We start from the raw sequence: 13,086 nt of genomic DNA on the forward strand, positions 1-13,086 counted from the left end.
ATTTGCTGAAGGAGTCCTGATTAATATAGTAAATAAATATAATATATATTCATTTGGTACTACAATAGTATTTGTATAGATAGACCTCAAAAGGCGACCTTGGAAATATTGATTCTTTCATTGAATTATACTTTGATATTGAATAAATTGGATCCTCCCTGCCTTCTTTCTTCCTTCCTTCCTTCCTTCCTTTTTTTGGCCTTACACAAATATCTTTATAATGCAAAGGTCACAATTCTGCTGAGTGCCACTCATTGGTTGTGTTTTGACTCATAGAGCTTCCCAGTCCCATCCAGGCACAACGCAAACTATGGAACGCTTCACGAATTTGTGTGTCATCCTTGCACAGGGACCATGCTAATCTTCTTTGTATCATTCCAATTTTAGTATATGTGCTGCAGAAGTGAGAATGACCCTTTCTTCCTAATATATTCTAAACAAATCCAACCCTGAAAAATTGTTCTTTTTTGTTGTATACTATACTAGAGGCCCGATGCATGAAATCTGTGTGGGGGTGGGGGCCTCAGCCCTGCCTGCACCCTCTTGCAATCCAGGACCCCTCGGGGGATTTCCAACTGTCAGTTTAGGCCCGATTGGGCCTAAAGCAGAAGTCAGACATCTCTCTCGCAATCTGGGACCCCTCGCTCCTAACTGCCTGCCTGCTCGCTCCTTACTGCTTGGCTCGCAGCTCCTTAGTGCTACAGCAGAGGCAGGAGGGGTTCCCGCCAGTGCCACTGTGCTCACCAGCCATGAGCCCAGCTTCTGACTAAGCGGTGCTCCCCCTGAGGGAGTGCACTGACCACCAGGGTGCAGCTCCTGCACTGAGCATCTGTTCCCTGGTGGTCACTGCACATCACAGCAACTGGTTGTTCTGATCGTTCCACCATAACGGTTGCTGGGCTTTTATTATACAGACTAGAGGCCCAGTGCACAAAAGTTTGTGCACTTGGGGAGGGTCCCTCAGCCCAGCCTGTGCCCTCTCGCAGTCTGGGACCCCCTCAGGGGATGTCCACCTGCTGGCTTAGGCCCGCTTCCCAGGGGATTGGGCCTAAGCTGGCAGTCAGACATCCCTCTGGCAGCCTGGAAGCCCTCGGGGGATGTCCACTTGCCAGCGGGGAGCAGGCCTAAGCTGCAGTCGGACATCCTTAGCGCTGCTGAGGAGGCAGGAGAGGCTCCCGCCGCCACCGCTGTACTGGAAGCCATCAGCCTGGCTTGTGGCTGAGCAGAGCTCCCCCTGTGGGAGTGCACTGACCACCAGGGGGCAGCTCCTGCTTTGAGCGTCTGCCCCCTGGTGGTCAGTGTGTGTCATAGTGACCAGTCATTCCCAGTTGTTCTGCTGTTAGGGTCAATTTGCATATTACCCTTTTATTATATAGGATACTCCTTCCTGGGAAATCGTATCCACTTTCATTGTTTCAGCAACCATCTCTATGCGGATAAAAGTAAATTCATATCTCTGACTTAATTCTCTTCTCAAAGAATCAAAAACAGGAAATCCAATTACCTGTTGGCATTTACACATTACTATTTCCCATGCACCTCAAAGTTAACATGTCATCTTTCCTACTAACCATATTTTTTTTCTTATAATTTAAAAGCATTAATTGATGAACATACAATCTATCTGACCTTTAAAAAAGGTGATATCCTTGACTCTCTCCTTGCCATTATGTTTTATACACAATCAAGCCATCAAGTCCAATTATTGATTTTGTCTTCCAATTACCTATTAAATCCATCTTCTCTTCTTACTTTTACATCCTCTACTACAATAACATCCAACTTTATTCGCTACTTATTCCTCCCTCCCCCCAAGGGCTGTCAGATCTCTATATGAATCATAAGGCTGGCTTCCTGTTATGTAGAAAGTACAAACTCTGCTTGATCTTAGCTTTGCCTCCCTCTCCTGTTTCCCTTCCTGACACTCACTGCCCCTTGTTTTATGCTGGTGCAGTTGAAATTGTCCCACAATATAATTCATTACTTGGTTTTCTACCTTGACTCACGCTGCTGTTATCTTTTGCTTGTTTTTGACAGCAATGCTCTTCCCACACTGACACCTGTGATTTTTTCCCCTTTTTGTATCAGTTCAGGAGGTAGTTACTTCAGGATTTTACTCCCTAATTTCTGAAACCAGATTAGGGTCTCTGAGCTCTCAGAAATTATGCACCCATTTTAATCATTACTATAGTTACCTCAATGGCCTTTTTCACTTGTCTCCCTCTCATTCATTTCTATGCTACATTCAATATCTGTAGGTCGGGTAAATTTCAGATACTCTCAATGAACACTAGAGGTCACTATTATCTTTTGTTTGAATGAATGAACATCTAAAAATTTTAAAGTAGTCTTTCTCAGATAAATATCACATGATCTCACTCATTTGTGGAATATAATAAATAACATATACTGATGAACAAAAACAGATCCAGATACAGAGAAGCATTGATCAGACTGTCAAACCTCAGAGGGAAGGTAGGGGAGGGTGGGGGTAAGGGGGAGAGAATAACCAAGGGACTTGTATGCATGCATATAAGCCTAACCAATGGACACAGACACCAGGGGGGCGAGGGCATGAGTGGGGGTGAGGGTGGGGGAGCAATGGGGGATAAGGACACACATGTAATACCTTAATCAATAAAGGGAAAAAAACAAAGTAGTCTTTCTCCCTCCCCTCGACCTCCTTTAAATAATGTTATATGAGTTAGCTTAGCATTTCCAGACCAACTAATAGTGACTATCTAAAAAATGATTTTTAAAAGCATTGTATTTATTTGAAAAATCATGGAACTTGGGGGAAAGGCTGAAAAGATTTTCTAAATTATTTTTCTAATCTTCACAAAAGATAAACTCATTTGAAATGAGTTAGTAGTGAATATTTTATCATTTATTATTATTATCGGTAGAACTTTCAAAACATTAAATAATTTAAGAGGTATGAAGAATACACCAAAATCATACTGTACCAAGGAAAAAAATTAGAACATGCTTTCAAAAGCAAAGACTTGAGGGTATTCTAAAATTTCTTATGCACAGGAAGAGTCACATAATATTAACTTCTATTTTTCTTTTCAGATCTCTCAGTTTACCAGCTTTGTAAATGGCTCCACTCCTATCTAATTATTCTAATCCAAAATTTGGTTGACATCCTTGACTTTTCTTTTTAACAAAGTCTATTGGTCCAAAGTATATGTTTAATCTATCTATTACTCTTTACCTCCTCTGCTACTACCCTGGCCCAACCTACTGCATGATCACAACCTTCTTTCTTTTTTTCTTTTCATTGATTTCAGAGAGGAAGGGAGAGGGGACAGAGAGAGAGAAACATCAATGATGATGAGAGCAAATCATTGATCAGCTGCCTCCTGCGCACCCCCTACTGGGGATTGAGTCCATAATCCAGGCATGTGCCCTGACTGGGAATGGAACTGTGACTTCCTGGTTCATAGGTTGATGTTCAACCACTGAGCCACACTGGCTGGGCACAACAGCCTTCTTACTGGTCTCCCTATTCAACCTGCCCAAGTTCTGGATTCCTCAACTCTTTGGGGGAAAAAAGACTAATTCCATTTAAAATCTACTCTGCATAAAACCCCAAGAAACAACCCTGATAGAAACTCCTTGCAAATTTGAACTAATCTAAGAAAGTTTACATGCTGAAAAGAACTGAGACACTCCAGGTGACTAATCCTAGGCACATCACATAAGCATCGAAGTCAGTGCTTCAAAGAAGAAAATTTGACCTTGCTGTCTTTCTATTACAGCCGATGTTACTGACAATGTTCTGTTCTTTGTTGGATTCCAAATGACCAGAACTCCAAAATGGAGTTATTTATATTAGTGAAAGAACACTGAGTCTTGAAAGTATTTCTTTTGTGGCAATAATGCTTTTTGTTATACCATGAATGCAGCTTTAGCAAATAATTGAAAATTTCATCTTCTTATTTCAATCAAACAGTTCAGCCTCTTTGCAATTCATTTGTTGGGGAACATCTATTTAACAAACCTCTGCTTCCAAGGTGATTTACAGTGACTGAGTTAGAAACAGAACAACATTTTATTCTTTTCCTTAAGGAGGGATAATTTCTTCCATAAAATTTACAAGGTACAATGTAGAGTAGGCCAATCTATTACATTTTCCTGGAAATTTATTTTTAGCTTCATTTAGTAGATCAACCTACAGCCTAAAACTGAACAACATTTATATGTTGTTGCTAATCTGACAGATAAAACAAGGATCATATTTGAAGGAACTGGAATGAAGTGTTCCTATCATCTTTAATTTTCTTTTGTCTCTCAGGGTCTTCTGATCCTAGTTTTTTTTTTTTTTTTTACCATATTCTTTGATTCAGTATCTTCTTTCATTCTCAGTTTATCGCAGAGAAGGAACATTAAATACATATACAGGAATGGGCAAAAGTAGGTTTAGAGCTATTCAGATAGAAAAAGACATACAGGTTATATTTATTACTAATAAATAAATAATAATACAAGAATAAAGTGTTTCACATACTCACAACTGTAAGCCTACTTTTGCCCAACCTGTAACTATCTGAAAATAATATTTAAGCACCACTTTTAATGCATAGAATATTTTGTTTCCAAATTAAAATTAACTTTTTTTCTAATATTTGTGTAAAACTATTTTTTTAAAAAAACTTTTATCCTAATAAAAGGATGGGAAAAGATATTTTATGCCAATGCAAATTTTTTAAAAAGTTAGGATAGCAATACCTATATCAGACAAAATAGACTTTAAAACAAAGGCTATAACAGGAGACAAAGAAGAACCTAACAATTCCACTTCTGGGTATATAGCCGAAGAAACCCAAAAGACTAATTTTTTAAAAGATATTTTTATTGATTTCAGAAAGAGAGAGAAAAACATCAATGATGAGAATCACTGATCAGCTGCCTCCTGCATGCCCCACACTGGGGATTGAACCCACAACTCAGTCATGTGCCCTGACTGGGAATCAAACCATGACCACCTGGTTCATAGGTCAACACTCAACTACTGAGTCACGCCGGCCAGGCCCAAAACACTAATTTGAAAAGACACATGCTTCTATTTGTTCATTACATCATTATTTACACAGAAGCAACCTAAGTGTCCATCAACAGATGAATGAATAAAGAAAAAGTGGTACATTTATACAATGGAATATTACTCAGCCGTAAAAAAGAATGGAATCTTGCCATTTGTGACACCATGGGTGAACCTGGGGGGAATTATGCTAAATGGAATAAATGAGAAAAAGAATAACAAATACCATATGCTTTCATTTACATGTGGAATCTTAAAAACAAAATAATGAACAAACAAATCAGAAGCAAACTCAAAGATACAGAGATTATTTTATTTTAATTTTTCTTATTGATTTTAAAGAGAGAGAGAAGAAGGGAGAGAGAGAGAGAGAAACATTGATTTGTTGTTCTATTTATTTATGCATTCATTGGTTGATTCTTGTGTGTGACCTGACCAGAGATCAAACCTGCAACCTTGGCATATCAGGACAACGCTCTAACCAAGTGAGCTACCCGGACAGGGATATATTTGTATTATTATTATTTTTAAATTACTTTTTAGTTTTTAATTACAGTGGACATATTATATTAGTTTCACGTGTACACCCCAGTGATTAGACATATAACTTACTAAGTGAACATTCCAATAAATCTCATACTCATCTGATACCATACATAGTTATTAGAATATTATTGAATATATTTCCTATGCTGTACTTAGGATATTGACTATATCCTCATGACTATTCTGTAGCAACCAATTTGTACTTTTTTAAAAATATATTTTATTGATTTTTTACAGAGAGGAAGGGAGAGAGATAGAGAGTTAGAAGCATCAATGAGAGAGAGAGACATCGATCAGCTGCCTCCTGCACACCCCCCACTGGGGATGTGCCCGTAACCAAGGTACATGCCCTTGACCGGAATTGAACCTGGGACCCTTCATTCCGCAGGCCGACGCTCTATCCACTGAGCCAAACCGGTTTCTGCCAATTTGTACTTCTTAATCCCTTCACCTTTTTCACCCATCCCACCAACACCCCTCCTGTCTGGCAACCGTCAAAATGTTATCTGTACCTATGTTTGTTCATTTATTTTGTTTTTAGATTCAATTGGGTTTTTTTTTGTTTTGTTTTTAAATATTTTTATTGATTTCAGAGAGGAAGGGAGGGGGAGAGAGAGAGAGAAACATCAATGATGAGAGAGAATTACTGATCAGTTGCTGCCTGCATGCCCCACTACTGGGAATTGAGTCTGCAACCTGGGCATGTGTCCTGACTGGGAATTAAACTCTGACCTCCTGGGTTCATAAGTTGATGCTCAACCACTGAGCCACATCAGCTGGGCTGGATTCAATTGTTGTTAGATTTGTATTTATTGCCAGTTTACTGTTCATATTTTTTATCTTTTTTTTTCTTCTCCTTCTTCAAAGAGACCTTTAACATTTCATGTAATGTTGGTTTGGTGGTAATGAACTCCTTTAGCTTTTTCTTGTTTGGGAACCTCTTTATATGTCCTTTGATTCTAGTTTGATTCTAGTTTCTAGGGCCCGGGCTGGGGAGGAACCTGCAACTGAGGTACATGCCCTTGACCAGAATCGAACCTGGGACCCTTCTTCAGTCTGTAGACCTAAGCTCTATCCTAAGCCAAACCAGCTAGGGCTGTCCTTTGATTCTAAATGATAGCTTTTCTGGGTAGAGTAATATTGGTTATAGGTCCTTGCTTTTTATCACTTTGAATATTTCTTGCCACTCGCCTCTGGCCTACAAAGTTTCAGTTGAGAAATCAGCTGACAGTCTGATGGGAGCTCCCTTGTAGGTAACTAACTGCTTTTCTCTTGCTGCTGTTAAGATCCTCTCTTTGTTTCTAACCTTTTGCATTTTAATTATGATGTGTGTTGGTGCAGGTCTCCTTGGGTTCATCATGTTTTCTCTGTGCTTCCTGGAATTGTATGTCTCTTTCCTTCCCCAGGGTAGGGAAGTTTTCTGTCATTTTTTCAAATAGGTTTTCAATTTCTTACTCTCTCTCTCTTCTCCTTCCAGCATTCCATGATGAGAATGTTGGTATGCTTGAAATTGTCCCAGTAGCTTCTTACATTATCTTCATTTTTTAAAATTCTTTTTTTTTTTTTTTTGCTGTTTTTCTGGTTAGGTGTCTTTTGCTTCCTTATATTCCAAATAGCTGTTTTGATTTTTGGTTTCATCTACTCTATTGTTGACTTCCTGTCAATTATTCTTCATTTGAGTTAGTGTATTCTTTATTTCTGATTGGTTCTTTTTTATGGTTTCTATGTCATTTTTCATGCCGTTGAGGTTCTCACTAAGTTCCTTGAAGTTCTAACTAAGTTCCTTGGGCATCCTTATAACCATTGTTTTGAACTCTATATCTGGTAGTTTGCTTGCCACTATTTCATTTAGTTCTTTTTCTGGAGGTTTCTCCTGTTCTTTCATTTGGAACCTGTTTCTTTGTCTCTGTATTTGGGCTGCTTTCCTATCTTTGTTTCTATGTATTAGGTAGAGCTGCTATGTCTCCCAGACTTGGTAGAGTGGCCTTGTGTAGTAGGTGTCCTGTAGGGCCCAGTGGTGCAGCCTCCCCAGTCACCTGAGCTGAGTGCTCCAGGTGCTCCCCTATGTGGGTTGTGTGCCCTGTCCTGTTGTAGTTGAGACTTGGTTGCTGTTGGTGTCACTGGAAGGGACTGACCCCCAGAGCAATCACCTGTGAGGACTGGCTGCAACTATAGCAGAGGAACTCTGTGCAGAAGTCAAACCTACAGAGCATGACATGCTTCAGTGGGGCTTTGGTGCTCATTGAGTCTGACCCTGGAGTGTGTCACTTGTGGAGGTGGTAAGGTTGTAATCTGGCATGGTCTGAAGCTGTTCACTGGTACCCTGGCTCAGGGGCCTCCCAGGAGGTATAAGGTCAGCCACTGCTTGTGCCCTGGCTGGGGCCACTTGGCACAAGCTACAGAGTGATCTAGAGATGGCTACTACTTGTGCTGGGCTTGAAGGTGCCCAGGAAAGGCCAACCTGTGAACCAAGGGTGCCACTAGTGCCAGAACTGGGGCCACTTAACAAAAAAAATGGGGTACAAAAGAGGCCAGATGCTGGTTGTTTGAGAGATTTTAGGAAAGTCCAAAGCATGAGACAAAAGAGGCCATTTGCATGGAAAAGCCACTGGAAACAGTTTGGGGGGGTGCTGGCAAGTTGTATGAGGTGGGGTCTCAGGGAATCACTAGGGGATGGGATTACAGTGTTAGCCAGGTTGATGAAGAATCAGCTATGGTTCCCACCTGCTGGGGGCTCTCTCAGAATAGGAATAATGGCCTCTGCCAGCACATTTTTTCTGACAGAAAGCTGCCCTTCCTGTTCTCATCCTGATGCCAGACAATTCAGTTCCTCCCCATATGTGCCTGGTTCCTTTCAAGCTGCTGCCCCAGTGCTAAAGTTCAGAGTAAAAGAGTCTGAGTAAGTTAATGTGCAGGCCCTTTAAGAAGAACTGCCTACGTCTCCAACAGTCCTCTATCTCACTCAGCCTCAATCTCACTGGTTTTTACAGCCAGAAGTTATGGGGACTTCCCTTTCTGGCCCTCAAACTCTGGGCTGGGAGGTCTGATGTAGGGCTGGAATGCCTGCTCCTCAGGGGGGACTTCCACAGCCCAGATATCTCTCGCAATTTTAAATTGCCATATGTGGGGTGGGACCAGCCTGTTCTGCATCTCTGCCCCACCTTACAGTCACTATGTGGCTTTTTCTTTAAATCCCAAATTGTAGGACTTCCGTTCAGCTAGGTGTCAGGTAGTTCTAAATGATGGTTGTTCTGTAGGTTAGTTGTAATTTTGATGTGATTGTGGGAGGATTCAACCACTGCGTTTACCTACACCACCATCTTGACGGGAAGTTGCTAAGAACATTTTGATGGTTGCCAGATGGGAGGGGGGTTGGGGGCTGGGTGAAAAAGGGGAAGGGATTAAGATGTGCAAATTGCCAGTTATAAAAATAGTCATGAGGATGTAAATAATGGCATAGGGAATATAGTAAATAATATTGTAATAACTGTCTATGGTGTCAGATGGGTAATAGATTTAGCAGGGTGATTACTTTGTAAATTATATAATGTCTAATCACTGGGTTGCACACCTGAAACTAATATAATATTGTATGTCAACTGCAATTGAAAAATAAAAACATTTTTAAAAGCTTTTATCATTATTCCAAATATATTTTTCTAAGATTAGATAAAGGAAATAAGGAACAATTGTTCAGATTACAGTAGCCTACATTATCAATAGGAGACCTAACCTTAGATATTTCTTCCCTATCTTAATGTTTTTAATAATATCGGTTACTATTTATTAAACACATTCTATGTGCCATCTGCTGCATTGTGCACTTTCTGTGTTTTCTTATTTAACTTATTTTAGTCTTCACATCATCCTATGAGGTAGGTATTACTATCCTGTTTTATAGCTGAAAAAGCTGAGGTCAGTGATATTAAGTAATGGACCCAAAGTATGTTTGCTTGTTTTTAACCACTCTATACTTCCTTTTATGCCTTTTACCCAAAATATTCTTAAGTAGATAAACAAATAACTTACAAGCTTCAAATGTTTGGGAGATTTTGAATTGCAGGCATATGGAGGATTCATCTGAGTCAAGTGGACAATTTTAGAAAACACTTCCTAGATTGTCTTTTAAAATAAGAAGCCAGAGAAGACATATACAATATTTATCAAAAGTAACCTGAGAAATTAGGTACCTTTTTTAGTACTTAAAAAGTCCTTACTCATTATCTACATTCTGTGCCCATCATAACTGATATAAAAGCCAAAATCTGGTAAAGCATTCAATTTTCATTGTGAGGTAGAAAAGAATTCTGTAGATGTCTAAGAGCCCAACAAGTCCTCTACTCAGACTACCAGAGAAAACTCTGAAAGTTTATATGATGGATACCCTGTAGGGACAGCACCTCAAACCCCAACATAGACTACATGCTAAAAGATGAATGACCACCAAGGAAGTAAGTGGACCATGTGTTAAGGCCCAAAGAGGTGTTATACTGATTGATGATCAGGTCAATTTATGACTATAGCTATTATCTTAAAAAAAAAAAAGAATATAAACATAAATGTACTAGCGACACATAATTCATTATTTTGCTTGTAGGATTTTACTCTTTTTAAAAAATATATATATTTTGTTGATTTTTCACAGAAAGGAAAGGACAGGGATAGAGAGTTAGAAACATTGATGAGAGAGAAACATCGATCAGCTGCCTCCTGCACACCTCCTACTGGGGATGTGCCCGCAATCAAGGTACATGCCCTTGGCCGGAATCGAACCTGGGACCTTTCAGTCCGTGGGCCGATGCTCTATCCACTGAGCCAAACCAGTTAGGGCAGGACTTTACTCTTAATTTCCATTATTTTTCTAGGAGGTATGCTTTATTTATTTAAGAAATGTTGACTATTAGTTTAAAGTTTCACTGAAGAATTAAATATTGCCCATTTAAACTGTGACCAGAGTTATAGACACATACAACTTAATTTTTCACCCTTTATTTTATCCTCATGGAAAATGTTTAAATTATATTTAGGTTTGATCACCAAAAATATCTTCACTATATTAGCTGTGATATTCAGTCATAACCCCTCCCCAAAAAACCCACAAACAAAACACTTGAAAACTAGGTGCCACCACACAAATGAAAGGGCAATTAATTTTGTACTGATTATAACTCAAATTTAGAATTTTAAATTATTCATTCTAAAGGCAAGATCTAAAGAACTTGTAATAACTACTTTGTGTTTCTAATGAGAGCAAATTAAAAATACTTCAAAATCATGTAAGTAAGAAGGAAAACAAAGAACATGCAAAAGTATAGGCCTTTAAGAAGTTAGAAGATTTAAGAGGAAAAAATAGGCTTAAAAATAATAGAACATTTTTAAAGCTATTGAATGAGGATTTAACCTTCCCTTCCTCCCCTGACCAAGTACAATAGTGCTATTAAAGGAAGTAACACATATTTAAAGGATGTTAAGAAAGTAAAATTTTTTTTGTTTCACACGACTAGCCTAACATTGCAGCATGAGGTCAGTCAGATGACACCTTTTGTAATTACGGTGGCAGATGCTGGTCTGTACCAAGTCCCAAGAGAATTTCAGGCTCTAGGCTTAAATCTTGGTTTCTCTTTGATATGGAGGTCTTGAGACCTCTCCCCTTTCCTCAAACCCTTCCTCTTACTATTCCTCTTCCACAATTTAGGTTCATCAAAAGCCCATTAGACTTTTCACTTATTCTCTCCTTTAATCAACCTTATTTCTTTCAATTCCATATTTCTTTATTTGTAATCTATTTTATTCTTTATTGTATTAGTCTCCTTTACCCTTGTTCTCTTTTACTCTTGTTTCCCAGTTTTAGCCAACATTTAACTTCTTTGTTTAGTAGTTATAGAATACACATTGCATTGAAAAGAGAGTAAGTCATTTCTCATGCATATTACTTTTGTAATAGTTATGTCATTGGAACCATTGAACATTATAGCTCAGTCCCAGTCACTAACTGCTTTTAAACCTTATTTGGACAGCATTTAGCTATTTGTTAAAAGCTATTTTACTTTTTTTATATAAAGATTTTGCTTTCCTAATGTATACAATTTTTTAATTTTGAGGTTTATTGATTAAAATTTGTTTTTGTCACTATTTTATTTGAAAATAGTTTCAATGAAATATAAATAATTTCCACAAATGGCAGCCAACAGGAGAATATACATCATGATAACACTTAAAAATAAAAGCAATGAAAGAAACAAATCTAAGTACCTAAAGCTACCTGAAGGGACTTGGATTTGTGGAGACTGAGTATGCACTCAGTTGATTTGAATTTGAAAATGCATCATACTTTGAATTTGACCCCTGCCTCAGTCCATTCTGCCTCATCGTTGTGTAGAGTTCTGGTATTCTAGAAGTGACAGCAACATAAAAACTGAGGCTAAAATATTACCTGACAATTTTTGGTTCCTTGGGCTGCTAGGATGTTTCCTTCAGGCACAATGACCCCTTACAGACCTGGGTATTGTTATGATCTCTCTTTTTCTGGAAACTACAGATTGTTTATAAAATTTTGATACTTAAAGAATCACTTTATGAATGCTGAGTGGACTTAGGTCCAAAATAGTGTGTCCTAGATTCATTCTTCCATTCTTTGTATTAGAGTGTCCTGAGACACAGGCACACATAATAGAGATGTGAACAAGACACCACAATCTCTGACTTTACAAAAGGCTTCATTCTCACTCTCACCTGCTTGACATCCACAGGGACTCTGATCATTTTTCTGCAAGAGAATCCAGCTAGAACTATCTTGAGTTGTGCTTGCAAATGTACTGTCAAGATTTTGAACGCTTTGAACCCACTCAGGTTGCTTCTAGCCCTGCTTCCACAAATCAGTCATTTTGATGATTCATCCTTTCCTTCGAAAAACTCACCTTAAGCATTAATAATAATAATGCAATATAATAATAGTGGCTAATAATTAATTAGCATTTGTTTTTGCCCTAACTGGTTTGGCTCAGTGGATAGAGCATTGGCCTGTGGACTCAAGGGTTCCAGGTTCGATTCCATTCAAGGGCATGTACCTTGATTGCAGGCACATCCCCAGTAGGGGGTGTGCAGGAGGCAGCTGATGGATGTTTCTCTCTCATGGATGTTTCTAACTCTCTATCCCTGTCCTTTCCTCTCTGTAAAAAATCAATAAAATATATTTAAAAACAAAACAAACAAACAAACAAAAACCTCCTGTCCTGGCCATTATAGCTCAGTTGGTTGAGTATCATCCCCTACACCAAAAGGTGGTAGGTTCAATTCCCAGTCAGGACACATGCCTGGGGTGTGAGCTCAATCCCTGGTAGGGGACACGTAGGGGGCAGCCGATCAATGTTTTACTCTCACATCAATGTTTCTCTCTCTCTCTCTCTCTCTCTCTCTCTCTCTCTCTCTCTCTCTCTTCCTGTCGCTCTAAAAATATTAATTAAAAATCTTTCTAAAAATCAATAAAATAAAGA

At 38.9% G+C, this 13,086-nt stretch overlaps 1 non-coding gene across 1 annotated transcript; it reads right to left on the reverse strand.

Moving 5' to 3' along the window:
- Positions 1-304: 304 nt before the first annotated feature.
- LOC118663956 lies at positions 305-411 on the reverse strand. Its single transcript, XR_004970237.1, has one exon. It is a non-coding gene; the product is annotated as a U6 spliceosomal RNA (small nuclear RNA).
- Between the last annotated feature and the right edge of the window lie 12,675 nt (positions 412-13,086).

The sequence above is a fragment of the Myotis myotis genome, unplaced genomic scaffold (genome assembly GCF_014108235.1).
Source record: "Myotis myotis isolate mMyoMyo1 unplaced genomic scaffold, mMyoMyo1.p scaffold_m19_p_9, whole genome shotgun sequence".
Classification (NCBI taxonomy): Eukaryota; Metazoa; Chordata; class Mammalia; order Chiroptera; family Vespertilionidae; genus Myotis; species Myotis myotis.